Source organism: Balaenoptera borealis (assembly GCF_965194805.1).
Source record: "Balaenoptera borealis genome assembly, chromosome: 12".
NCBI classification, from domain to species: domain Eukaryota; kingdom Metazoa; phylum Chordata; class Mammalia; order Artiodactyla; family Balaenopteridae; genus Balaenoptera; species Balaenoptera borealis.
In genome coordinates, this window is record NC_138869.1 from 12,400,514 (window position 1) to 12,428,426 (window position 27,913).

The 27,913-nt window shown below is 46.8% G+C and overlaps 1 protein-coding gene across 1 annotated transcript in view; it reads left to right on the forward strand.

Moving 5' to 3' along the window:
• The window catches only part of SSUH2 (ssu-2 homolog), a 255,927-nt gene that overhangs the window by 157,945 nt on the left and 70,069 nt on the right, over positions 1–27,913 (forward strand). The window lies entirely within an intron of this gene.

Consider the following 27,913-nt stretch of genomic DNA (forward strand, 5'->3'; position numbering starts at 1 on the left):
TCCCATTTTGCAGATGAGGAAACTGAGGCACAGAGAGTTTACTTAACTTGTCCCAGGTCACAAATTATAGTCAGTGTTTGGGCCAGGGTGGAATCCAGGCTGAGTGGCACCATGGTATCATTACAAAACGTAGGAAGCCAAATCCCTGTCCTCGGACTGTCGCATGTCCTAGGACATTTCACCGTAGTGCGATTGAAAACACCTGGATGGATTCACACTGACTGTTGATGATGTTTGCCTTTGGGGAGAGACATTGGGTTGAAAGAGAGAATTTATCTTGCTTTTTATCTCATTCCCTCGTGTATTGTTAGGATTTTTATTTATTTTTACATTGAATATTTTTACACTGCTAAAAAAAAAAAATCGCCACATGGGCAGATATGAAACACGGAAGTATGACAGAGGTGACAACAGAGATGTGGACCCATGCTGTGGGAGCCCATAGGAGGTGGCATCATACTCTAGAGGAGGTGGTGATGGAGGGTTTTGCAGGATGAGTAGGAGTGCACTGGATGGAGATGAGCAGAGATTATTCCAGGAAGGACCACTTGAGTAGAGGCAAGTATAGGTGCCCTCAAAGTAAGAAGAGCATTGACCTAGGGTGTGGGACATAGGACATACCCAGTTAATACTGGATCGCCAGTCCAGCGCCCCAGGATATAGGCTGTTTGTGTCTCTCTCCTGGATTCTACTCATTATTATTCTGTGAGCTAGGATTTTGGGTAGCTGTTGACAAAGAACCAAGCTGTGCATTTCTCACGTTCAAATCTGGCCATGCAGGAAGAACTTGAGGTTACCCCTCATTTGGCAAAATGAGCTCACGTAGTCAGGAGTCAGTCTCCCCCCATGTCACAGGTTCCCTTCCAGGCAGGGTCCCCCTGACAGTGCCCCCCTGCACCATCCCTCCTGCAGCTGTCGGCACTGGCAGGGGAGGAGGGGTGCTCTTCCGGGAGCTTCCCCACAAGCCTCGGACTCCCTCTGAGTGGCCCAGACTGAGCTGCCAGCAGGTCCTGAACCAATCCTTGTAGCCGGGACCATGGAATATGCCAATTGGCGAGACCTGGTTACATCAGGTGCCCTTGGGACTGACAGTGGAGTTCTCCCCTCCTGAAACCCGGGAACCCAAGTGGGAGATGGTAGTTCCCCTCCAGGAAAATGAGGGTGACGCTGCGGGAAGAGAGGAGAGATGGTCGGCAGGCAAAGCCGAACCAAAGCGAAAAGGCAGCTTTTGAGAGAGAAAAATGGTTCCATCTACTATGGTATGAGCTCAGGTAGGGAGCCTCTGTTGTGTCCATGTGGAAAACCCTGTGTGTCTCTTTCCAAGCTCATGGAGACTGGGGTTAACGAGGGGAAAACTATCCTAGAACGTGGCTCTTTCTGTTTCTTCCAATTTATCTCTCTTATCTCCATTTTTGGATATTTTCAGGCTGGGGAAATGTGACCCTTTGGAATACATTTTTAATATTGTTTCTCATCCAAGAAGTGCCTTGCTTTTATAGCCACTCGTTCAAACCTAGCGCTCTCATTGTTTTCATTCTTGCTGTTTCCAAAGGTGAGTTCCAAAGGCTGGGTCAGGGCATTTGCGTGAGGGGGTAGAGTTCATTCCCAAAATATTTTTGAAGCTTCAAGGTTGCCATAGATGCAGAAGTTAGCAGGGTCACATGTCTCTAAGAGGTCTGGGGTGTCTCTTGTGGCTTTGAGAAATCTACATTCTTTAGACAGTTCTTTTCCTGACTCGTAAGCACTTCTCAACAGGCCAGATTCGGTGGTAATGCACAGACATCCACAATCTAAGGAAAGGGCATCTGATTAGGGATTCAGACTCTGGAATCAGTCTTGTGTTCAAATCCTGGCTCTACCACTTACTAGCTGTGTGGTCTTAGGCAAGTTGCTTAAACCTCTCTGAGCTTTACTTTTTCCATCTGTAAAATGAGGATAACGCTAGCTTTGAGAAGACCAGATGAGACAATTTGTGCGAAACTTAGCCCCGGGAGAGAACAGACCCAGTCTTTGTCCTCAGGAAGTTAATAGTAAAATGATGATTAACACAGTAGACAAGCGCCTATAGTGTATCACAGCAAGAATGCCAATGGTGGCTTCTAGCTCAGTCTGGATTCCAACGCTGGCTGTCCACTTAACAGCTATGTGACCTTACCTCCCTGAGTTTTAGCCTTCTCGTCTGTAAAATGGGGGTGAGGATACCACCTCGCAGAGTGAAGATGGGGACGAAAGCAATTTATGTAAACCACTTGGCGTGGTGCGTGGCACAAAGCACATGCTCAGCCGGCAGTGTTACCCTTCACCTCCCCTTCTTTCTGAGAAGCTGGGTCAGCTCGCATTCCTGTGCTGGGGTGGGTGGGGGTGGCTGATGTTGTCATGGCACGAACCAGCTGAATTCACTGGGGTAGAGAAGAGAGACTATTCACAGCCTGTCTCAGACCCTGGCAGCCCAGTGTGGAAAACCGCCAAGTCCCCGCCTCTGGGTATCCAGGAGTACTTGTTAAATTATTTCCCCTTTTGACAGAATTTGACTTACAGGACAAATGCCATTGCTGTGCACGTAGCAAGCGTCATTCGCCGTGTGGGGAAGCGTGTGCCGATGACAAGGAGGAACCTCAGCTTTTCCCACGTGGCCAGGGTTGTCCTGTGGCAGCTAGCATGTTACACGTGCTGCCTCTCTCACCATCTGAGTTCCCAGGCAGCTCGGAGAGCCCGTGTGGTATTTTACTGCTGTGACGCCAACTAAGAGAACACTTCAGGAACGATTAATTGCGGTCTAAGAATCTGGGTGGGAGTACTTGGCTTCCAGAGTGAATAATTCTCTCAATACAAACAGTGCCCGGCCGCCTCCCACCTAGAGGGTGCTGTTTCTCATCCGGGCACTGCTGCAACCGGGCGTGCTAAGCAAGAGCCAGGTGACAGGGAAGCCTGGTCAGAAGCAGGAATAAATGAAGATGGGTTTGCCTGGAGCTGAGACTTACAAATTCCCTTTGGGGGCCCTCAGCAGTGGCACATAGTGAGCATATAAAATGATGCTTGTTGCTGGTCGCCTTCTTCTCTCTCTAACCTGCTGTCTCTTTTTCCATTCAGACTCATTCCTGCCTTTCCTTCCAGTCTTGTTTCCCACTCTGCCTTAGGTAACTTTTTCATCATCTGACCCAGTAGTGTCTTTCAGGGCAGGCCCTGCTCACAGTCTGCTTGAGAGAAGTGGAGAGCTGCCATCGGCCAAACTGGTCCTCTTAAAATGTATTCCCTACTGTCTCCTTTCAAGGGCCTGAAAGTCCTACTCTGCCATAAGACACTGGGGTTTCAGGAGGCTCATGTCGCAGGTGAAGCAGATCAACCAGGTGACTAGCACCAAAATCCACTGATGCGCAATGTACTGGTCAGCTATTGCTGGATAAGAAATAAACCCAGAACCTTAGAACAAGAAGTATATTGCTCATCGGTCTGTGCATTGGCTTAGGTTGTGCTGGGTTGGCTGTGCTCCACACGGCTTCATTCTGGGATCAGGCTGAGGGGGTCATGTGTCCCTGGGGGAGCCCATCTCATGGGGATGGCAGAGGTGTCAGAGGGTAAGCTCAACTGCACAAGCACATTTCAAGCCCCTAATTGTATCACATCTGCTAACGTCTTGCTGGCCAAAGCAAGTCACATGAAGAAGCCCAAAGAAAAGGGAAAGGGTTATATAATGTGCCTTTTGTGGAGGAATGGCATGGCTTCATTGCAAATGGCACCAAATGCAGGGAGGGGTGAAGAACTGGGGCTGATAATTCCATCTGTGACAACCATTAACACCTGAGTATGAATTAGGTGGCTTATTTCCAGGGGGAGTAGTGATGGGAAGGCCTGGCAGATAGGGCTTATACAGTTACATGAGGGAAGGTGAGAAGAACATAAATAAAGCCCATTTATCCTCCAATTGTGGCAGAGATTTGGAACCTGAAGACAATGTGAGGGCATTGGATAACTAAGAGCCATGGTTCTCAAACTTCATTTATCAGAATCACCTGGAGAGCTTGCTAACACAGACTGCTACACTCTACTCCCAGAATTTCTGGTAGTAGAGAATTTGTACTTTGAACAAATTTCCAGGTAATGCTGATGCTGTTCATGAAGGAACTACACTGTGAGGACCACTTCCCAAGGGACATGGTTATGACCGAAGGCAAGTGATATTCATTAGTGATGGTCATTCCTCTCCCCTTTGATTTCATGGCAGTCCCATTTCAGCACCTTTGTTCTTCATTCCCATTCATCTCCCTCTTGATTCTGTGCCCCCTTTTCTTCCCAGAGAGCTCCTCAATCCTTCTCCTGCTCCCTAACACATTGACATGTGTTCCCCTTCTCTTTGCCCCTAGAGGATACTAGTACCCAGGGTGCCTGTGTGGCTGGAGTGTGCCCACCACACACACTAGTCACTGCCTGACAGCTGAGTCACAACCTCCTGGAGGAAAACACTCCATGTTTTCGATGCAGATCACTAGTCAGTATGAAGACAATGTCCCAGGAAGGTCCCTTGGTTCTAGTTATGATGGTTTGTTTTTTTTGCATCTGTGCTCCACCATTTATTTGTACTTTCTCCTCAAAAATATGTTTGGTGCCTGGTGTCAGCCATCACAAGGTTCTGACTGTAATGACTTCTGAGGGATGACGATGATCTCCATGGGACCGTAACAAGTGTGTCATGAAATTTACCCAGGAGTTTGGGAAGTGGTTGGGCCTAAAACCCAACTCATGCTCAGAATCAACCCAGTGCTAGTGCTGACCAGCACCATCATTTAACTCCCAGTGAGCCCAGGTCAACCTCCTGGGCTGGAGTGCACGGTGACCAAGATGATGGGTGCCCCAGCATGTCCTTAAGCTCCTCACTGAGCAAGTCAGTGATCTGAAGATGTTTATAGCTGGTTCCCAGAGAGACAGAGAGTTGAAGGAGGGGGCAGCTTCTACACTGGGGCCCACCAGTGACTCCTTTATGGCGAAGCACCCCTGTATAATTGGGGCCCATGTTGTGCACAACAAAAAGTTTTCTTTCTTCTTTTTCCTGTAGACCTCAGGGTCTCAGTTGGCTATGTTCTTGGCCACAGCATACATCATCCTTTGGGACTTTCTTGCCCCCAGCCCTGGCTGGAGAGTGCAACAAGCCTCTCTTTTCCCTGCTGCTCCAGAACGCAAGCCCATAGGGACATTTTTCTTAGTTTAGTGCTGACTACCAGAGGACATCACAGCCATATTGGCCATTGGCTTACAAACTTTGTATCTGAAGTAGTAAATAAAAGCATCATATTCTTTATTTTCTTGATTGCAGGCTCTATAAATTCTAATTGCTTCTGATTTGGCCTGAGTGCAGAAGGCACCTTTAGTGAAGGCACCTTTGTTTCTGTAAATGACTGAATGACTTTAATCTCCTTTGTATTAGTTTTCTATTGCCGTGAAACCATCTACCACAAATTTAGTGACTTAGAACAAGACAAATGTTAATTACCTCAAAGCTTCTGTGGGTTTGGAGTCCAGGCACAGCTTAGCTGGGTCCCCCACTCAGTCTTATCAGCCAGCAATCTAGGTGCCAGCCAGGGCTGTGGTCTCATCAGAGGCTCAGCTGGGGAAGGAATCACCTCTGAGCTCCCTTGGCTGGCTAGCAGAATCCATCCACTGTGGTTGTAGGACTGAGGTCCCCGTTTCCTCTCTGGCTTTTTTCTGGGGACCCCTCTCAGCTCCTGGAGGGCCCCTTGCCACATGACTCTCCCTGTCAGTTTCACAGCATTGCAGCCAACAACAGAGAGGGAGCTTCTCTCACGCTGGTCGGCTGAGGTGGACACTTTCTCTTTTTTTAAATGAATGAATTAATTAATTTTTGGCTGCATTGGGTCTTTGTTGCTGCGTGTGGGCTTTCTCTAGTTCCGTTGAGCCGGGGCTGCTCTTTGTTGAGGTGTGTGGGCTTCTCATTGTGGTGGCTTGTCTTGTTGTGGAGCACGGGCTGTAGGCATGCAGGCTTCAGTAGTTGTGGCTCGCGGGCTCTAGAGCGCAGACTCAGTAGTTGTGGCACATGGGCTTAGTTGCTCCGCGGCATGTGGGATCTTCCCGGACCAGGGCTCGAACCCGTGTCCCCTGCATTGGCAGGCGGATTCTTAACCACTGTGCCACCAGGGAAGCCCTGAGGTGGAGTCTTACATGATGCTGTGTAATCATAGGAGTGGGAGCCCATCACCCTTGCATATTTCATTTTCGTCATGTATTATTAGTTCATTCAACAAATATTGATCAGACACCTCCTGGGCACTGTTCCAGGCACTGGGGAGACAGTTGTGAACTTGACAAAGTCTCTGCTCTCATGCAGTTTGCATTCCAGCTAGCGGAGACAACCAATAAACAATTAGACAAGAAATGCATAAGTAAGTGACTAGAACATGCCAGAGGAGTGCTTTAAATGGGGGTGATCAAGCAAGGTGCTCTGAGGAAGTGGTGTTTGAGGTGAGCCTTGAATGATGACAAGGAACCAGCCATATCACCGTTTGGAGAAAAAAATTAAGGTAGGGAAACAGCAAGTGCAAAGGCCCTGTGTTGTGGTTCCAAGAAACTTGTCCTGTTTGAGGAACTGAAAGAAAGCCCATTGGCTGGAGCTGGTGGGAGATGAGGTTGAGGATATTGGCTGCGGGCTGATTTCGTGGGGTCTTAAGGGCCATGGCAAAAGTTTGGATTTGATTCTTGTATGATCGGCAGCCACTGGAGGGCTTCAGTAGGGATGTTATGTAACATAATTTATACTTTATGAAGCTCACTGTGGTTGCTTTAAAGGGAGCAGAATTTAGGGCAGCAGGCACAGCAGGCGTGGGAGACTGTAGACCCGTTAGGACTCTACCTCAGTTTTCCAGGCAGTGAGACCTTCAGCTTGGGCTAAGGTCACAGCAGTGGACCTGGGGAGAAACGATGGGAATTGGAATATATTTGGACTTGCCTCATTTACCCTTGAAACATGTGAGTCGAACATGCTCTGGTTTTTCAGTCGGTAAAGAAATCAGTCCTCGAATTGAAAATGATCAATTTCTTTAGCTTTGTGAATGTTTGAAAATATTTTTTAATTTTTTAAATTTAATTTTAATTTTATATTATAGTTGATTTACAGTGTTGTGTTAGTTTCAGGTGTACAGCAAAGTGGTTCAGTTATACACATACATATATCCATTCTTTTTCAGATTCCTTTCCATTATAGATTATTATAGATTATTGAGTAGAGTTCCCTGTGCTACACAGTAGGTCCTTGTTGATTATTTTATATATAGTAGTGCGTATGTGTTAACCCCAAACTCCTAATTTAGCCCTCCCTCCACCTTTCCCCTTTGTTTGAAAATTTCTATAATAAAAAGTTAAGGACGGACTTCCCTGGTGGTCCAGTGGTTAAGACCCCATGCTCCCAATGCAGGGGGCCTGGGTTTGATCCCTGGTCAGGGAACTAGATCCCGCACACCACAACTAAAGATCCTGTAAGTGGCAGCGAAGATCCCGCGTGCTGCAGCTAAGACCCGGCATAGCCAAATAAGTAAGTAAGTAAGTAAGTTTAGGAGGTGATGGAGATCTTTCCCACGCACTACCTCCGGCTGCCCGCTCAGAGGCTCCAGCCATCCGCTCTCACCAGCGTGAGGGCTTGCTCCAAAGTGGAGGCTCAAGAAATAGCTAGAACTTCACTGACTGAAGAGTTCCACATGCTAGGCCCTTGTGCAAACTGACTTCTGCCCCCGTGGTGTGGCTGTGGGACATCCATAAATGTTTCCTCTCTGCTTCAAGGAGGGAAAAAGAAAGGGCCGCGAAGTTCCCAGGGCAAAGGATTGGAACAGATTTTGCGCTGCAGCTTGAAGCCAATGCTTTCTGTTAACATAGAAGCATAGTCTCCATCATGGCTAAGGACACAGATTCTGGAGTTAGAGGATCTGGGTTGAATCCCTGTTCTGCTACATCACTCTGAACAAGTTGCTTAGCTTCCCTCTGCCTCGGTTATCTCATCTGTAAAGTGGGACAATAATAAAACCAACCTCATTGAATTTAATGAATTCACACTTGTGAAGCACCGTCGCAGAATAAAAGTAAATGCTATAAAGGTGTTTGCTACATTAAAAACAGTAAGTCAGATGCTGTAATTGTCTTGAAGACCCTCAGGATGTATGAGGAATCTGTTAAAAACGCAAGTTGATTCCTCTTCCTTTACTTTAAATGTTAGCACGTTTATTATGGGAAAAAAACGTGAGATTTGGTGTCAAATGGAATTGATTTAATCCCCAACTCTGCCATTTACTGGCTGTGTGACCTTGGGTAAGTCACTTAAATTCTCCAGAAGCATTGTTTTCTTTACTGGTAAAACAGAAAGCATAGTTAGAGTGGGGTGCTGGTAAATGGTTGATGACGAGCTCTCTGAAAATAAAGAGCCCTTATTTGTAGTTTGCTGATTTCTTTGGAGTAAATACACCCACTGTAGCTGACTTCAGGCTATCTATGTGAGGGCACTAAGCACAGAGTTGGGAAGAAATATACACAGTCTGCTCTTGGAGCAGCATATTGGCTCCTGTGTGTTTCCTAATGAAAGCAGTATCTGCCATTTACCGAATGCTTAACATGCATACAGTTATAAGCTGACCTAAGTGCAAGAGAACATTTCACTTTAACTTCAAAGCAACCTTACGATGAAGGTATCATTATGATCCTTATTCTACAATAGACGCCATCGAGGCATAGATGGGTAGTTTACGCAAGGTCACACCTCCGGCAGGGATGCCAGTCCCTCAGTTCAGTGTCTGACCCCTGGGAGACACTCAGGAAGAGACAGACGTTGATGTTATTGTTTCTGTGACCGAAGGAGAGATCCTTCTTAATGTGTACTCATTTCTACAATGTTCCAGTGGTTTTCATTAAGTCACCCCCCAATTGTCATACTTCTAAAGGAACTAAAAAATTTCATTCTTTCCGTTAAAGATGAGAGTATCAGGTTCAAAGAATTGCTCTCTTAATTATTTAGATAAAAGCTGAAGGTTTGACTTTGCTACATACCTGGCAGAAGGGTTAGGGATGGAGAGAAGATGCGGATGGTTATTGAGTACCTGCTACCTGCTAGGTGCTTCGTGTGCATTTAGTTGTCCCAGAGGTAGAAAGAGTTATCCTTGCAGTGCTTCCCATTCAACAGATGAAGATACTAAGGCTCAGAGAAATGCAGTGAGCTGCCCAGTTTTACATTATGATAAGTAGCTGTGCTGGGATTTGAACCCAAGAACACGGGCAAAACTTGGTTCTTTTCATCATAGCATGCTGCTCATGTTTGGGCACCCCGTTGTGTGAACTTCAGCACAGCTGTTGAAGGCTGTTTTCTGGGACTCAGATTGGAACTCCGTGAAATAAACAGAGGCTTGCCAACTACAGGCATCTTCTGGCAGCTGGCCCATCCCTCCTCCCTCTGACCGCCATCAGTAAGAGCAGTAGCTCAGCCAATGTCACCATCGGTGGCTAGAAAAATACAGGGGCCCCGCTGTGGCCCTCTGATACTGTTTATATGAAACTGCTCAGTCCATGCCCCTGGGATGCCCCGAGCTCTGGCTTGCTGTTGAGGGAAAATATCAGCAAGTGCTCCATTTCTGGTCACCATCTGTAACCCATTCCAAAAACAGGCAGTCCATTTTAGCTTATGACCAAGTTAACTTCGAGACTGCAGAGAGACAGCCCTACTTGTCACTACTCACGTTCATGTATTTGCTTTAGGCCCAGAGCCAGTGTCCAGAGCAAGCCTGAATTTAACTTCTTATCTTCGTGGCCGGAGGGCTAAGTGGATGAGATTACATGAGAAAGTACCATTGGAAACATGGACAAAAATATTACTACTGTGGTATCTGGGATTTCCTGACCCAACAAATTGAATGGAAAGGGTTCGTTTTTTCCAGCTTAAGAGGGAAAGCAAGAAAGCCCGTGTATTTTTCAAGCGGTACAAGGAACCCTAGAATGTCCAAATGGAAAGGGTCTCCACTTCCCATATTTCTTCATTCCTTCACTCATCAAATGTCATTTGAGCATCTTCCATGTTTCAGAAATTGTTGGGTGTCCAGGTTAAAAGGTGAATTTGGCATGATTCTCATTAACATGGTCTAGTTGGGGAGGCAGCTTCAGAAAACAATCCTATAAATACATCTAAAATTGCAACTGTGAAAAATAATATGTAAGGGAAGTATATGGTCCAGTGAAAACACTTAATAAAGGGCTATTTGCCAAACGATGGGGGCCATGAGAGGCTTCCCCAAGGAAGTGACATTTGAGTAGCAAGATGGAGAATGATGGCTGAAGTGGAGAGAGAACCCCAGGTAGAAGGAACAGCATATGCAAGGCCTGCAGGTTGAAGACAACAGGCTTGTCTAAGAGTGGAAAGAAGGGCAGAGTGGCTGGACCAGTGAGATTAAGTAGGAGGGAGGGATAAGCTGAGGCTGGGCACGGGGAAGGAGCCAGATGATGGAGGGACTTGTCTCCAGGTTAAGGATATTGCTCTGTCTCCCGAGAATAAGGGGGAGGCATTGGAGGTTTCCAAGCACCATGGTGACGTGATTGTTGCTGTCCTTATAGGATAGTGTGGAGGGTGGGACAGGTGGGTGGAGCCTGGGGCTGGAGAGTTCAGATACATCTTTTCAACAGCCAAGGGGAGAGGATGATGGTGACCTGACCTGAGATGGTGGCATTGCAGATGAAGGGGGAAATTGAAGACATTCCATCCCAGGGAGATTTAGGAAGCATGTTGACAGGACTTGAAAGTTTTTTTTTGTCGGGGGGTTGCGGGGGAGAAGAGGTAGCAGAGATAAATTCCAGATTTATAGTTTATGGGGCTAGGTGGATGTTAGTCTCTTTTACTGACATGGGAACATGGAAACTTTTTTCCAGGTTTGTGGAGTTCATTAGCCAGTTTAGGCTAAGTTATGCTGAGGTGACAAATGACCCCCAAATCTTAGTGGCTTACGAAAACAGACTTGCTTGTCCTATTTGGCCACAGTGGTCAGCTGCATTTCTGTTTCACATCCTCTTCACTCTGGGACCCAGAGTGACAGGATGCAGGCTATTCATAGGACCGAGGGAAAAGAGGGGAAACCATGCGCTGGTTCTTAAAGCTTTGGAGATGACACACCTCACGTCTTAGTTTTCATAGGACAAAGCAGGTCACATACCCATGCATGAGTATATAATCCCCTTATATAGGATTATATAAGGGGTGGACAACAGGTATTTTGAACACTATTGCAAATCTGCAATAGGGAAATTTTAAATTTCATCTTTATCATCTGTAAAATGTGGATGACGATAACATTTACTTCATAGGATTATTGTGATGATTGAATGAATTAATGCAGGGAGAGTGCTTAGAGAATGCATTCAGCATACCCCGTGGCTCAGAAAGGAGAAAGAATCTGCCTAGGATTCCTGTTTTTATATACATCCACTCCACCTAACTCCCAGCTATGTGGTAAAAGTAAAATTCCACCTGACACACGTTTACTGAGCATATACTAAGTACCAGGCACTGTCCTGAGCTGACATTCAGATAGGAAGACTTCTCTTTGAAGGAATTTGTGGCATAATAGGGCAAAAGGGTGTGCCAACAAGCACAGAACCCAAGGATTGTGTAACAGTGCTAAGTCAGAGTGGTCAGCTCTGGGCTTCCATTTTTTCCTTTGGATGAGGAGGCAAGTCTGAAATCCCCAAGGTGTCTCAGAAGTGGTGATTCTTGTCCTGGGTCTTGAAGCCTTGAATGCTTCATCAGCTAGGCAACGTGGGAAGGGCATGCCAGGAAGAGGGAGTGGCACGTGCACTCACAGAGCCAGAGCTGTCCGGTGTGTTTGTAGACGTTACACGGTGAGTGAATGGAGCACCAACACCCATCCCTCCACAGCCTGGGACTCACCAGGAATGCTGGGTCATCAGGGTGTGCCTAATGATCTGGTTTCAACCTCTCAGCCCCTTTTTTGTTCCGTGGATATTTGAGCTGAGGGTGGGATGAGGAGAAGGAGTTAGCTTCAGTTGGAGAGCAGTTGCTGCATCAAGAGGGGAGAGAGACAGTTGACAGTTGTCTTAGGGAAAGGGATTTTGAGAAAATATTTTAGAAGGAATTGTTAAAGGACATTGGCCAAATGATGCACAGTCTAATCCCCTTCTTCAGTCTTCTCTCCACAGACCATCAGTAAAATTGCACTTTATGGTTTGAACGCTCTAGGGGATGGATTTGTGTGTCTCTGTATTTGGGCGTATGTGTGTGTAAGCATGTGTATGTGTGGGAGAAGGTGATATGTTGAACTTGACTGTAGTGCAGTGGTGAGCTGGCCGTGAAAGTCCAGGTACGTTTGGGTCCCAGATAAGCAGCTTGGCATTGTTAGCATGTACTGTAAAATGTAGGCGCTGTTAGGATATGAAAATATAGAAGCAGGCAGGGCCAGTTGTAAATGGTCTTGAATATCAAGCTAAGATCTTGAACTCTGGCACTCAAAATTGAAACCTACTTACAGGTACACAGGATTAATGTTGTACAGGGGACTAGAGAAAGAACTACAGTCCCTTGGTAAAGATGTGTCCTCACACGCTCTCAAGAGTCTGCCAAGACTGGTGTGATTGTGGAGTGAGAGAAAAAGGGGGAGAATTCAGTTCAGTTTCAAGATAAACAGTATTGCTTAACAGAAACCCAAACCTACCGTATCTCTATGCAGTGTTGCCATGGAAAGAGCTATTTTCATCAGATGTGAGAGCAGGAAGCCACATAAAACAGAGAAATGGCCAGAATGCAGGCTTGAAATATCCCTGGGCTGCCCTAACTTAGTAGCATTTTTAGAGAGGGCAGTTTCTTCATGTTTATATGACAGGAATGAGAAAAATGAAAGGTCTCAATGACCTATTCCTTCCATTTTCCTATTGAATGAGAAAACATGCCTTGAATCCATGGAACAGATATTCCAAATAAATGACGACTTGCTGAATGAAGAATGGTTTCCGGATGGCACGTCTGCAATCTCACATCCATCACCACCTTCCCCTCCCAACAGCAGTACCATCTTGGGATGATGTAGTGTATCTTGTTGCTTCCCTGTTAAGTGTACGCATTGCAGATGTTAATCAGTGGTGGTTGACTTTTTCAGGGGCATATTATGCTCCGGTGAAATCTGAAAGACTGTAATGAGGACATACAGATCTTTCCAAGAAAAATATGTTTTAAAAAAGAAGCACATTCATAACTTTGGAAAAAAAGGGAGTGGAGTCAGAACTTGGAATGAGATGCTGGAGCCACCTTAGGTGTCTGAAAAAATGATCGGTGCCCGGGTGAGTGGTGAAGTTAGGGGCTGGGACAGGAATTTTCCGAGTCTTGGGACTCTGGGGATTGAAGGCTGCTGTCGAATGCACCAAAAACCAGGGAAGCAAATAATATTTTGTTAGCGTGTCTGGCTCCTCTGTGGCCCTGTAGTCAGGATCTTAAAGTTGACACAACCCTTGAGGCTGGAGAAGAGAAGGGTTTGCCATTTGAGGCAGCAGAAGGCTAGGACATTAGGTCTTGTGTTTTCTGGACAGCTTTGGGGGGGCCGGGGAACAGGCCTCTGCTTGAGAAGTGGATGTGAAGATGCATCCATTTCAGAGAGAGATGTGAGGCCCAGAAACCAGCCAAATGTTATTTCCTGCTCGTTCTGTACGATCACCCTAGTAAACATGGGTTTGGAGGGCAGAGTGCACAGACTAGACGTTTGACTGGAAACCGTTCTGTTTGTTTTGGGGAATGCAGGGCGAGCTTACTTTCTCGTGGCTGGCAGCCTTTCTTCTTAAAGTTCTGCTACAGACATGAGCTGTATGGCTTTGCCTTTTCTGGAGGGCTGACGGTCAAGGAGTACAGAAGCCACTAGAATGCCTGGGTCATGTTGGAATGGCACCCAATTTAATGCGAAAAACGTTTATTGAGCGCCTACTGTGTTTGAGGCAAAATGCAAGACTTGAGAATACAAAGAGAAACTGCATGTCTTTCCCTCCTTGAAGCGTTCACAGCCTGTCGGTACACACACGGACAGATAGCTGTGATTAATGCTAGAATCCCAAAACAGTGGGGTGAGGTGCTAGGGCTGGACCTTTCATTTTCTGTGCACTTGACCCCGTTCAGCCCTCCCAGAAATTCTGTTAGTTGATGCTATTCTGACCACCATTGTTCAGATGAGGAAACTGAGGCCCAGAAAAATGAACCCTTTTCCTGAGTACCCATAGCTGGTAAAGCATGGGAGCCAAGATTCATGAGGTTGTCCAAGGACGTGAGAGTGGGCAGGATATGCCCACCCCGTAGGGAACAGCATAGGCAAGGGTGAGAAGGCAGAGGGGACAGAGGAGCAATGAGTCAGCCATGGCCCCTGTCTGGGCTAAGTGTCAGGGGGACAGGGCCAGAGATAATTCATTCATCTCTTCAACACATATTTTGAGTGCCAGTCGCCGGTTGGGATACTGGCCACGTAATGATGACCAGGACTGGACAGGGCTGTGCCCGTATGGGACCATCCTTAAGCCAGGACATACACAAGTTTGTGAACATGCCAGTAGACCACATACATATCAGCTGCTGAGATGCTGGGGGTTCACGCAGCACCACGGGAAACTGGTCCTGTGGTCAGGCCTCCGTGACGACGTGACATTTAAGTTGAGATCTGAAGACCAGGTATGAGCCAGCCATGCAGAGATCACGGGGAAGGGCATCTGGGGAGGAGGTCAGCAAGGGCAAAGGCCTCTCGGTGGGAAAATTGGGGCAAAGAATATGTCCCAACCAAACCTACATTGCCATGTGGTCTTATGTTTGTCACGTGATCGCCTCTTACAGGCTCATGCACAACGGCCCCGTTTTGGAAATTCTCCTGAAATTAGTGCACTGATTGTGGGTTCTGAGTTGCATAAAACCCACTGACATGTTAACCTGTTCAGTCCAGCTCCTTTTCCAGGCCAGGCAGCTTGGATTATTCCTCAGGCAGTGCACTGTTCAGATGTGCCTGCTGGGTTTGTTCTGCTCTGGCCCTGTCCCCACCCTTTCCCCTCTGAACAAATCTGCCAGTGATTAAATTGCTACATTTTAACCAAATGGCATCAATTATACTTCCCCCTCTGTTTTCACTGGGGCCATGAAAAACAAACTTCATTAATAATCTCCCAATTGTTCCCTTTTTAAACCTAGGCTAAATGAGGTTTTTACCACTGAGATCATTTGAAGGCTGTCAGTTGCCATTAATTAAACATGAACTTCTTTTCCCAACCACCTACCCGGCTCTTGGTTTGGAATGATTCTTGGAAGTAATTTTTGTTGTTCACCTTGGTGAGGAGACTGTTGAAATGCACAGACTGGTCACTTGTTTCCTACCTGCCAGAGAAAACTTAGGTGGAAGCTGTGAGGAACATTGGAAAATGCCAAAGAGAGCCAGTCACGTGACCCACATCTGCTGGACATGTGACTGGAGCTGACCACTCAGCCCCCTCTGGCCACAGGGTTTGGGTCAGGGTTGACGCATGGCCTGAGCCAGGCCATTGAGTGTCAGATCAGGGACTTGGGCTGGAAGATTGGGGAAGACGATCCCCTTTCTCTTGGGGTTGTTGAACTGGGGGTGCTTGGGCCTGAAGCTGCATCTTGTGAAAAGCAGAGTCCAGAGACGAGTTGAGACAGATTCCTAAAAATATTATTTGAATACCTGGAGCCAGCCATGTCTTGAAGCCAGTACAGTCTCAAACTTCTCAAATATGAGGACCAGTACATATAATTACTGTTCTCTGAGACATTTTTGGATTGGGTTCCTGTTGCTTTCAACTCAAAGGGTTGCGTTGAAGACGTGTCCGCAACTGCTCTATTGCTCCCCCTCTGGTAACCATGTCGATTTGCTCGTTCCTTGTCCTCATTCAGGAAACATTTATGGAGCTCCTGCTGTATGCCAGGGGCATGGCCACTACAGCAGACTATGACCCTTATCCATTTCTGACTCACCCCCACCTTTCCTGGCTGGCAGAGTCCCTAATAATTCACTCTTGCCCTTCTCCGTAGAGCTGCGCGCCAGGCACGGTGACACTTTCTCCATTTCCTTTGACGGATGTAGTCCAAGCAAATCTTTCTTTCTATTTTTTTTTTTTTAACCAACTTTTGCTGAATTATAAGGGGCATGTGACCAATTTCTGGTCAGTGAAATATGAAGGGAGATCATGTGGGGAGGGGGCACTTTGGGGAGTAACAGTGGGGCAGGAAAAGTCCCTTTTCTTCTGATGAATATTATTTCCATGTCAGACAGTAAGGGCTGTAGTGAGACAGTGGCAGAGCAGAAATAGGGGGGTGAAGATCTGCCACGGAATGACATCACCGCGCTACTGAATTAATTAACTCTGGGTCCTCTGAACTTCCCGATAGGTGAAATAATAAGTGGCCTTATTGTTGAAGACGTTGGATTGGGTTTTCTGTTGCTCACAATCAAAAGGATTCTAACAGGTGCAGATGTTCCATAAACAGTGATGCACGCATTGACGGCAGTGTGCCCAACCAGGTGGGCCCGTGGAGAGTGAGGGCACCATGTTCTTTTTTGAAAAAAATTTTTATTGAAATATAGTTGATTTACAATGTTGTGTTAGTTTCAGGTCTCTAGCCAAGTGACTCACTTATACGTGTATATATATGTATATATCCTTTTTAAAATTCCTTTCTATTACAGGTTATCACAAGACTGAGTATCGTTCCCAGCACTATACAGTAGGTCCTTATTGGTTAATCTATTCCATATATAGTTGTGTGTATATTTTAATCCCAAACTCCCAGTTTATCCCTGCCCCCGCTTTCCCCTTTGGTAACCATAAGTTTGTTTTGTATGTCTGTGAGTCTATTTCTGTTTTGTAAATAATTTCACTTGTATCATTTTTGTTTAGATTCCACATATAAGTGATATCATATGATATTTGTCTTTGGCTTACTTCACATAGAATGATAATCTCTAGGTCCATCCATGTTGCTGCAAATGGAATTATTTCGTTCTTTTTTATGGCTAATATTTCATTGTATGTATATATACCACATCTTCTTAATCCATTCCTCTGTCAATGGACGCTTAGGTTGCTTCCATGTCTTGGCTGTTGTAAATAGTGCTGCTGTGAACGTAGGGGTGCACGTATCTTTTTGAATTATAGTTTTCTCCAGCATATAGTTATATGCTCAGGAGTGGGATTGCTGGGTCATATGGTAACTCTATTTTTAGTTTTTTAAGGACCCTCCATACTGTTCTCCATAGTGGCTGTATCAATTTACATTCCCACCAGCAGTGTAGGAGGGTTCCTTTTAGTCCACACCCTCTCCAGCGTTTATTGTTTGTAGACTTGTTGATGATGGCCCTTCGACCAGTGTGAGGTAATATCTCGTTGCAGTTTTGATTTGCATTTCCCTAATGATTAGTGATGTTGAGCATCTTTTCATGTGCCTGTTGGCCATCTGTATGTCTTCTTTGGAGAAATGTCTATTTCGATCTCTGGAGGGCACCATGTTCTACGTCTGGGTTTTCATTATGTGAGCTTGGACATTCGGGAGACTGAGCCCAGGGTACTGACTTCCTGGTGATAACCAGATTTGCTTGAGACCCATAAGTAAGAATTGCAGAGTCAGTTTATCAATTTGCATTTGAAATGTAGCTTCTGTTTGGACATTCTCTCTCTACAGACAAACCTACATGGGAAGCCAATGATAACAAGAGAGTAGCTGGCTGAGCTTGGAGTTGGAGCCACAACTAGGAGACTTAGTTCTCCGTTGTGTGATTTTACTGGCTCTTATCACCCAGCCCCCAAGACCAAGGCCTGTGTTGCCACCGTCCATCCACCCCGTCTGCAGTTCCCCATTCTCGCCTCCCTCTCTGTTTCCTCCAGGCTTGCCATTCTCTCTGCCTAGGACACTGTTTCCATAGCCAGCCTCACTCACCTGGCGGCCTTTTGTTTGTCCTTCAAATAGCAGTTTGATGTCACCTCCTCCAGGAAGCCTTCCTTGACTGTACCCTCCCTCCTCCTAGTCTGTATCAGGTCCCCTCCCAGATTGCTATAGTCCCTTTGTGTTAACCTAAGTGTTTCATTTCTGCCGTTGAGTTGTAATTGTCTATTGATTTGTGTCTCCCGCTCAACTTGGTTCCCCCTATATCCCTAGTTCCTAGGACTTTGCTTGGGCAAAAGGCGGTCAGTACATGTTTGTTGAATAAACAATGAGTGAGTGAATAATTGTGAAGATATTCCCAGAGCCAACGCCATCCCCAGTCTTACTTCGTGGGTACTGGCAGTGGCCTCTCATGACTGTTTTTTGGTGGGTTAGTCCTTCTGTAGTTACTTAAATTCCCTTAGCTGGTTAATTTCAGCTACTCCCAGTCAGTCTGGGAGTCCTGCTTTGGATTCAAACAGACCTGTGTTTTAAGAGCCCTCCTCTGTCACTTACTTGTGACCTTGGGAGATGTTCTTAATGCTTGAGAACTTTAGTTTCACCATCTGTAAAATGGGGCTGATGGCAATACTCGATCTCGTAAGTTATGGTGAAAATTAAATTAAAAAAAGCATATAAAATGTTTTCCACAGCATCTGAATTACACTAAATGCTCAATTTACATTCTCAGTTATTATTATGAAGCTTTGTGCCCTTTCTTCAAACTGGGGCTGGAGAGGGAGTGTTCCTCCTAGGATTATTGACGGCTGACATTCTCTGCCCTTCATCACAGAGGCAGACAGAACTCGGGGCTTCCACCTAGCATTTCCAACTATTATGTTTGTCCATAAATAGTTAAAAAAAAAAAAAACACACCAGAATGTAAGAATGTTTGAGTCCAGCCCAAGAATGTATGTTATGTTCTTTAAAAAGGAAATGTCAACAGAGTGTTGGGTGACAACCAGTCTCATGCAGATCCTTCCAACAACGCGAAGAGGGCATTCCATGGAAAATAGTTCTAAAAGGCCTTCTCTGAGGGAAGTTAGTTCTGAATTTCCCTCTAATTCAGCGGGCAAGGGGGTCAGAACATGAGATGGAGCAAAACTTTTGGAATGAGCATCGTAACAGCCGAAAGGACCCAGCCACTCCCTCTGGAGCACTGTGTGGGGGGCCTTAGAGAGGGAGCCTGGCCTGGCGGGGGCGCTTCGGTGACGGGAGACACATCAGACTGAACAGTCCAAACTCTACCACCTCCTTGCACAGGCTGACATCTCCAAGTCTCAGTTCTCCCGTCTGTAAAATGGGCATAAGGATAGGTAGCTACCTAAGGAGAGATGTTAGGAGTGAGTGTCCGAGACACACAGTGCCTGGTGCAGAGGAGGTTGCCAGTCAGTGTCGGTAGGTTTACTCCTCCTCTTCCTCAATGACTCCTTTTATTACTACTATTACTTCTGTCGCTACTGTTACTTCTTTCATTACTACTACTACTATGGCTTTTTCTAGTACTACCACTATTTCTTTTGCTACTAATCTGTCACCACTACTACTACGACCTCTGTTGCTATGACTGCTACTGTTACTCTGATGATTTCTTCCATCAGTACTACTTCCTTTATCACTACTATTTATCTTTTTCTCCTCCTCCTCCTTCATCTGTTACTGCCATAACTTCTACTACCACTTTTATTACCACTACTTATTTTACTAATTATACTACTGCTTCTATCAATAGTACTTCTAGTACTATTGTGTTTACTGTTCCTTCTTCTGTTACTGCACCTACTACTTCTACTACGATGTACTTTAAAAAATTGATGTATAGTTGATTTACACTGTTGTGTTACTACTGTGTACTTTTAATATTACTACTAGTGGTACTTGGACTACTTCTTCTATTACTATTACCACAATAGCTCATCATTTAAGTCAGTCCTTTCATTTTATAAATGGGGACGCATCGGCTGAGAGAGAGGAAGGAACCTGCCCGAGATGCGAATTTGCTAGGGGCAGAAATGGGACGGAAACCAGGCCTCCTGACACACAGGGCTGTGTCCCTTTCATCCCTCTGTGGGCCAGCACTGCTGGACTCCGTGCTACGTGGAGATTCACAGTCATGGAAACTGAAGATAGTTAACTAATTAGAGATGAGACTCAAGGGAACACTTACTGGCCCTGTGACTGTCGGGGAATCAGTTAACCCTTCTATGCCTCACTTTTCTCACCTGCGAAATGGGGATTATAAAGCGTCTATGTCGTGGGGCCGTTGTCGGGGTCGAATGAGTCACTGTAAGTCTGAAGTGCATATACCAGGGCCTAGCGCCCTCCTAACCATCAGGAAACTCATGTATCCTTATCCTCCAGGCCCAGCCCTCTGCCCGCCATCTCTCTCTTCAGTTCTCTCCCTTCTCTGCAAAAGTAAGGGATAACTCAGCCATTGCCTGGGCAGGTGTCAGAGTGGAGAAGCAGCTGATGTAGTTCCTTACTTGTGGGCACCGCTGGCTGACAAGTCCAGCCATCTGTCTGTCTCTCCCTCCCTGTCTCCTTCCTTTTCCCCTCTCCCCCCTTCCCTCCTTCTCTCTCTTCGTTAACCCCCCCCGCCCCAACTTAGTCTCCTGCTTCTTTGCAGGAGTCCCGGTGTGTCTGGGGCTGGGGTGCAGTTTGGGGATGGCATCTTTACTTTGAAAACACCACTGGGGCTCCTGAGACCTCTGCCTCATCAGAGACCAAAAGCATTGGTGCTGGAGGCTGCTTGGGTGTAAATCCTCCCTCTGACACTTGCCCGCTTTGTGCCCTTGGCAAAGTGACTTCCCCTCTCTGAGCCTTGGTTTCCACCTCTGTTGTAGGGTTAAAGACCTGAACAGATGAAAAGCTCTTAGTATAGTGGCTGGCACATTTTACGTGCTAAGTTGGAGAAAGTCCCGCTTCACATTGTGTGTGTGCATGCGTGTGTGTATGTGAGAGAGAGGGGAGGAGAGAGACCCTGACACAGCAGACTTTCCCTACCCGTTTACCTGTTTCTACCTTCCGATGCTGGAAGAGGAGACATGGCACCTGGGTGGGGCGGGGTTTCTGGAGCAGCTTCTTGTGCCCTGAAGGGGCAGGGGGCAGTGTCAGAGCCCTTCTCCTGGTCCTCTACCTCCTTTTCTCTGGAGGCAGACCAGAGAGGTGCCAAGAGCGTCAGGGGGTGGAGGCAGCAGTGGCCTTTGGGTGCCGGGCCCGACTCCGCGTCTGGCCTTGGGCGACTGTGGACACAGTGAGAAGGGGACCCAGCACCAGGAGCTCTTTGTGGCCAAGTATCACGAGACAAGTGTCACAAAACAAGAAAGTGCAGCCCAGGGAGGCCAGTGACTTAAGACCAGTAGTAAGAGTCATGATGACAAGCTGCTGCTTAGGAGCACACACTCTGGGGCCAGCCTGCCTGGGCTCGGGCCCTGCCGGCTTCCTTCCCGGCTGTGGGCTTTCTCTGTACCTCAGTTTCCTGATCTGTGACAACGGCACCTAATTCGCTGCGTCGTGATGAGCGTTAAATATGTGAACACGCGTGAAGCGCGTGGAAGGGTGCCTGGTGCTTGGTTAGTGCCCTATAGCTGCTAGCTGTTACAGTTGTTATTTATTGGTATTATTATCTTACCGAACCTCACAGAATCCGTTCATTCAACTTGTCTGACTTTGCCTTGCCACGCACACTGTTCCGTTTGACACAGGGTGGGGTTTTCTGGCAGCAGGCTTGGAGATGTTTATGAGTGCACATGACCTTTCTTTGGGGCCAACACCAGGGAAGGGATGGGCAGGAAGCGGGAATGGGCAGAGGGAAAGCTGAACGACTCTGTAGGCCCCCCAAGCCCCCTCGACTCTCTGGGGGCTCAGGAGGTGTCCCCTGTGATGGAGAAAGGGCCAGGCCTTTACAGCCCACCTCTCTCAGTCGTGGGCTGCTCCCAGGAGGCCGGAGCTTGGGGGGACAGTGCTCTGCAGCTGAGGCAGACCCCCAAGAGCCAGGAGCCAGAGAAAGCAAATTCCTCCCGGAGGTGGATCTGGGCAGCACAGCTCTGGGTCCGCGGGGCCATGTGCTGCTTGGGTTTGTATGTTTCCGTGATCTACTGATCACCTAATATGGGGCTCCTCCTGAGTTCTTCCAAGACAGACCCGGAGCAGAGAGCACTGCAGCCGGAAGAGGTCCCCCAGCCTTCTCATCAGCTCCCCTTTATTTTCCGATGGGGCCTCTGAGGTGGGGGGATGGGACTTGCCTAAACCAAGTTCCCTGAGCTGGGATTAGAAGCCAGTGGAACTGAAGACCTGAATTTTAAACTTAATTTGATTTTAAGTAATACATACTTCATAGCCACATGTGGCGAGTGGCTGCTGTATCAGGCGGTGCCCGTAGCCCTAGCGGAAGGCATCCTGTTAATCTCACGAGAGAGCCCTTAATGTCATTACCAGACAGGCTGCGGGGAAGGCAGACATGCAAGGGTTCTGAGAACTCTCTTCCCTTCCCGCCCTGAGACCAGCTTTCTGCCCCTCTTCTCACTCTCTCTTCATATCCTTGGTTTGATTTCAGTCCCCTGGAAGGGCTTTGTTTGCAGATCATGAAGACGGCTTACTCTCCTTCGCTCATCTCTGCTGCTTGCAGATATCTGATTTTCCTACCTGCAGACTAGTGATCTCTTATATTCCATTCGTAAGGTATCCATCGCAACCTTACCCCTCAGGTGCCCTGATTTACACAGGGACCTAGCAATTCAGCTCCCCAGGGGTCCACACTTGGGTTTCTGCCCTGCCTTCCCCCACCTCATTTCTGTGATTAAGCACAATCATTCCCCCTCTACATAATCTCCTCTTCCTGCCTGCATGCGCTGGCCGCCTCTTCAGCCATCCGCGGGGATGACGCCCGGTGCCTTGCGGCAGCGGTGGTTTTGCCGTATGCACCAGTAATGATCAGAAAGGGGCAGCCTGCCATTCATTATTAGAAAGTGTCCTGGAGCCTTAAGTCTCTGGTACTGCTCGTGAAGATGAAGATGTAATTCCAGGTAGCAGATGGCCTGCAACCCACCCGTTGGAATTCCATCAAGGTTGGGTCAGTTTCTGGGCAATGCTTCTTAGCTGATTTAGATTCTGAGACCTTTTTTTCCCTCCTTCCCTCCCTCCCTCCCTCCCTCCCTTCCCCCCTCCCCCCCCCCTCTGTTTCTCTTTCTCTCTCTCTCTAAACTATTACTGGCTGGGAAAAGGCTACCGTGTACCTTATAAATAAAACCAATAAGATAAAGGCACTCATTACTTCATAAATTGTAAGGGTCTCGCTTACCTTCCTGCAAATCCCCACTTTCTGGATTCTCATTCAAAGGTGAATTTCTTGAGCTGTAATTAATTTAAAGGAATAGCTTTCATTGTTCTGTAAATTAAAGATTCTTGATCTGATTATTAGTAACCATAGCTGCTGCCTTTAACCAGTATTCATAAAGGATTCCATGTCAGAATAAACACTTCTTCCTTTTAATCCTCAAGACCACCCTGTGAGTAGGTATTAACATTATGCCCGTTTTACAGATGAAAAGGGAAAAATTGAGGAAATGACTCGTTTCAAGCCACACAGTAGGAAAATCAGGGTTTGAACCCAGGTTTGACTGCAAAGCTCACGCACTTGACCCCTGGCCACCCAGTAACCTGTCACGTAGTGAGGGGAGAGCTGGAAACCTCTGCAGGAGGGCTCCTAGTAGGTCGCTATTGTTTTTGACTGTCCGGCAGTCTATCCCGCCCTTTCTTTTGGTAACGCATCTTGTCTTAGGCCAGGTTCCCTGAAAGCAAACCCTGAGAGGGGATTTGGGTACAAAAGAGTTGTTAAGAAAGTATTCCCAGGGGACCCTGGAAGAAAGTGGGGAAGTAGAAAGTACCAAGCACGTAAGGTCCCAGCCTCAGCCTGATCCTGTGGGTGCTCTGGGGTGTAAATTGCGCCTGACTTGAGGTAAGAGAGCTGGGTTTTCCTACCCCTCCCACCCCAGCTAAGGGTCGTCCGTGGGAGACGGAAATTCCCAGGCACTCTCAGCTTTCTGAGCCTACAGGTGCCTCCAACAATCCAGGGACTGTCCTTTGAAGAAGGTTGCAGGTGGGAGGTGGAAGCAGGCATGCTGGGCAAGGGGAAAAGAGAACTGGCCGAAGGGACTCGGGGAATCTGGGTGGAGCAGACAGTGGATGGGGCCGCCACACCCTCAGCTCTCCGTTAAGGAAATGTCCCTTTTGCATTCCTCTTGGACCATCAGTCAAGATCAGGGTTTCTCAGCCTTGACACTACTGGTATTTGGGGAGGGGGGTTCTTTGCTGTAGGGGGCTGTCCTGTGCATTGTGGGTTATTCAGCAGATCCCTAGGGTGACAACCCATGGATGCCTCGGAATGTCTCCAGACAGTATCAGATGTCTCGGGGTGGGGGGGACGGGGGGTGGGTGTGCCAAATCCACTGGTCAGGATGGTCTGCCATCCCCTGGCTGGGGGATGCACATTGGACCCAGACTCTCCCTCCCAGGAGTTTTGCTGAGTGGAGCAAGAGCACATGTGTTTGGGGTTGATTAATCAAGAATGCTGTGTCCTGAAGAGACTGGGCCTGGCTTCTTTCTTGCTACCTAGATGCTCATAGATGCCCTGGTTTCTGGCTTTTTGAGGGCTCTTTCTTTCCTCCCAGTTTTTCTCTGACTTTATGAGTCACCCCACATCCTTTAATATATTTCTTCTCTGATGAAGTTAACCTGAATCAGTTTCTGTAGCTTCTGATGAAAGACTCTTAATGGACGCAGTGATTAATCGGTTAAATTTTATGACATGATAACACTAAACCAAGAAATAGAAAGTGTCCGTAGACTCAGAATGGAGTAGAAAACTCTGCTAGACCAAGATCACTTCTCCTTGTTTCTAAACCTCCACTTTCTCCCTCTTTCCAACCTTCGCACAGATTTGTTTCACAGTTTCCTGTCATTCCAGCGTTTCTTGGATTCCGTTAACTGGAAGAGTCAACAATCCCCTTGAGGAGAGCCTCTTTCTTTACTTCATTGGGCGTTGGCTACAGAACAATCTATTGCTTCAGGAGACATCATCTTCCTAGGAGACATAGATCTGGAATTTTTTTCCAGGATTTGTCTCTTCCATGCCTCAGATAAAGTTCTTCCTCTCCAAAAAAGGGGGTGTTCTTTGGTTTTTGCATGGGGCCGAGGAACCTGCATTTTAAACAGTGGCCTCCGTTAATTCTGGTTCAGGGGATTAGGATACCACATTTTGAAAAACACTGCTCCGGACAGCTCTTTGAGGACAGATGACAGCTTTTTTTTTTAAATATAAAATGTTTTTTTATTAAAAAAGGTTTTTTAAATTTGTTATACAATTTTTAAAGGTTACTTTACATTTAGTTAGTACAAAATATTGGCCATATTCCTTGTGTTATACAATACATCCTTGAGTGGATCTTACACCTAATAGTTTGTACCTCCTCCTCTCCCACCCCTGTATTGCCCCTCCGCCCTCCCCACTAGTATCCACTAGTTTGTTCTCTATAACAGGTGACAGCTTTTAAATCATCTTCTTGGGCTAGAGCTTTGGCCTCAGTCTAATAGATGGGATTAGCTGGGATGGTTGACAAGTCCAGGACTTGAATCCGAATCTTCAGTTGTATCAGTAGAAAATGCAGGACACGTGGCTGAGCTGCAGTTGATGTAAAAAAAATAAAAAGGAAAAAAAATCCCTTTGTGCTTTTATTCAGTGGTAAGTACTGAGAAAGCTAAGGCAGCTTGAGGCTTCCTTAAGAGAAATATTGTTTCTAAAATGAGGGAAGTGATAATCCCATACTTAATATAGTGTGCAGACGATACAGAGACTATCTTTAGTTCTAGATGCCACACGTTACATGGATACACTGGAGTGGGAAGTGAAGCTAACATTTATTATTAAGCACCTACTATATGCCAACTACACGTTTTTCTCATTTATTAGCCTATTTTGTCTCCACGCATGCTGCCAGTGATCCTGTGATATGTAGATTATACCCATTTTACAGGTAAGCATAATTGAGTCTGCCAGAAAGGGGAAGTAACTTGCCCACTGATTTCCTCCTTCTGTACAGAATACCTTGGCATCTCTCTTGCCATCAGTACCTCTAGTCTGGGACGGCTACGTGCTACGAGATACTCACTATAACTATAGTAAATTGTCAAGATGTCCCATCGCCAGCCCCGTTGTATTGGAAGATGGTCCTTCGTAGCCTGGGAACCAAGCCACACGGCTTCCAAGTTCAACATTTCTTCCTGGAACTCTTCCAGCACAGCGTTGGGATGACTTACTGTTTGCTTTGGGTCTCTGGTATGTGCCTGGTGTAATATTTACCAACTAGTCGGCTCTGTGGACACAGCAGGTCGTGAGACTGTCTGTGTTTGCTCCACTGGGCTTCCTGGCTGGGCCTGTTTCCATGGTAACGGCCTTTCCTCTCAGCAGCCTTGAAGGGAGGTATAAAAGAGCGCACTGTTAGGCATTGCTCTCTGGGGACTCATGGGGTCGCAGTTTTCTCTTGGATCCTTAACAAGGAAAGTGGGTTAGGTCCTGCTCTTCAGCATCCGGCTGTATTTTCCTGTGCCCTGAAAACTACCTTCTCAGCTTTGTGTTCTCCATCAGCCAGGGAGGTTTGGTGATGTGATTGGGTGATGAGAAAATTTCCCTCCGGAGGACCGTAATTGGATCGTGTGTCTTTTCACAGTGCAGTCATCTGAAGTTCACCTGCCAGGGATCTTCTCTTCTCCTGAATAGCTCTCCCAAGTTTCCCTTCTCTGCTTTCTTCAGATCTAAGCATTCCTAATTTAGGAAACTGTAATGACCCCCAGAGAGCCCTCCCAGACCACAGCTTTCCCCCTCTGGTCTACACCCGCGCACGGTGTTTCTAAACCCTCAGTGTATTGAATCGCTCCTCTGCTGCAAACCTCTGGTGACTCCCTTTTGCTACTAGATGAGCCCCGACCCCTTTATGATGGCATTGGATGCCCTCATGCTCGAATGAGCCTAGCGCTGTCCAGGGGAGCTACAAGGCAAGCTGCATTTGCCATCTTGAATTTTCTAGTAGCCACATGAAAATAGTAAAAATAAGCAGGCAAAATTAATTTCCATAATATATTTTATTTATTTAACTCAGTGCATCCCAAATAGTATTACTTCAACAGGCAAACAATATAAAAATATTAATGAGGTCTTTTGCTTTCTCTGTTTCCGCTGAATCTTCAAAATCTGCTCTGGATTTTACACACAGCACATCTCAATTTGGACCAGTCACATTTCAGGTTCTCAGCAACTAGTGGCACCAAGTCTAGTGCCCCTGCCTCCCCCGCCAGTCTCCTTGTGGTCCACCTTCCCAATTTCCTCACATTTCCCAGGGCCCTCCAGACTTTTGCCATCCTGTGAACTTGTCATGCCCTTGACCTTCTGTGCCTTTGCACCTGCCCTTCCTGTTGATCAGCGTCCCCTTCTGTACCTGAACTTCTATTCATCTTTTAAACCCAGATCCCGTGGTTTCTAATGTCATTCCCTGCAAGCCTCTTCTCTCCTCCCTGTTGTCTTTTCCCTCCACTTTGAGTGTATCTCAAATGTAGCACTGGGTGTGTTGTATTGTGATTACTCACTTAGAGGTCTTCACTGTGGGAACCGGTCCTGAAGGGACAAAGGCGTGCCTTGGCCACTTCTGTGGCTCCCAGGAAATGTTCAAAACAGGGAGTGAGTACATCGTTGAGATTTTCCAGCTCCTCTTCTTGTACATGCAGGATCTCGCTCCACTCCAAACTCTGTTGTCCCTCGACTTGTGATGTGTGAGTGGCAAAGCGTGAACCTTGCTGAGCTTTCCAGACCTTTTACATGCCGTTTCTCTCTTTCGATCTGAATTCTCATCTACTTCCTGTATCAGACAACATACCACTCAGATGAATGTTATCCCACCTGAACAGCATGGGGAAGATAAATAGGTTGATTTA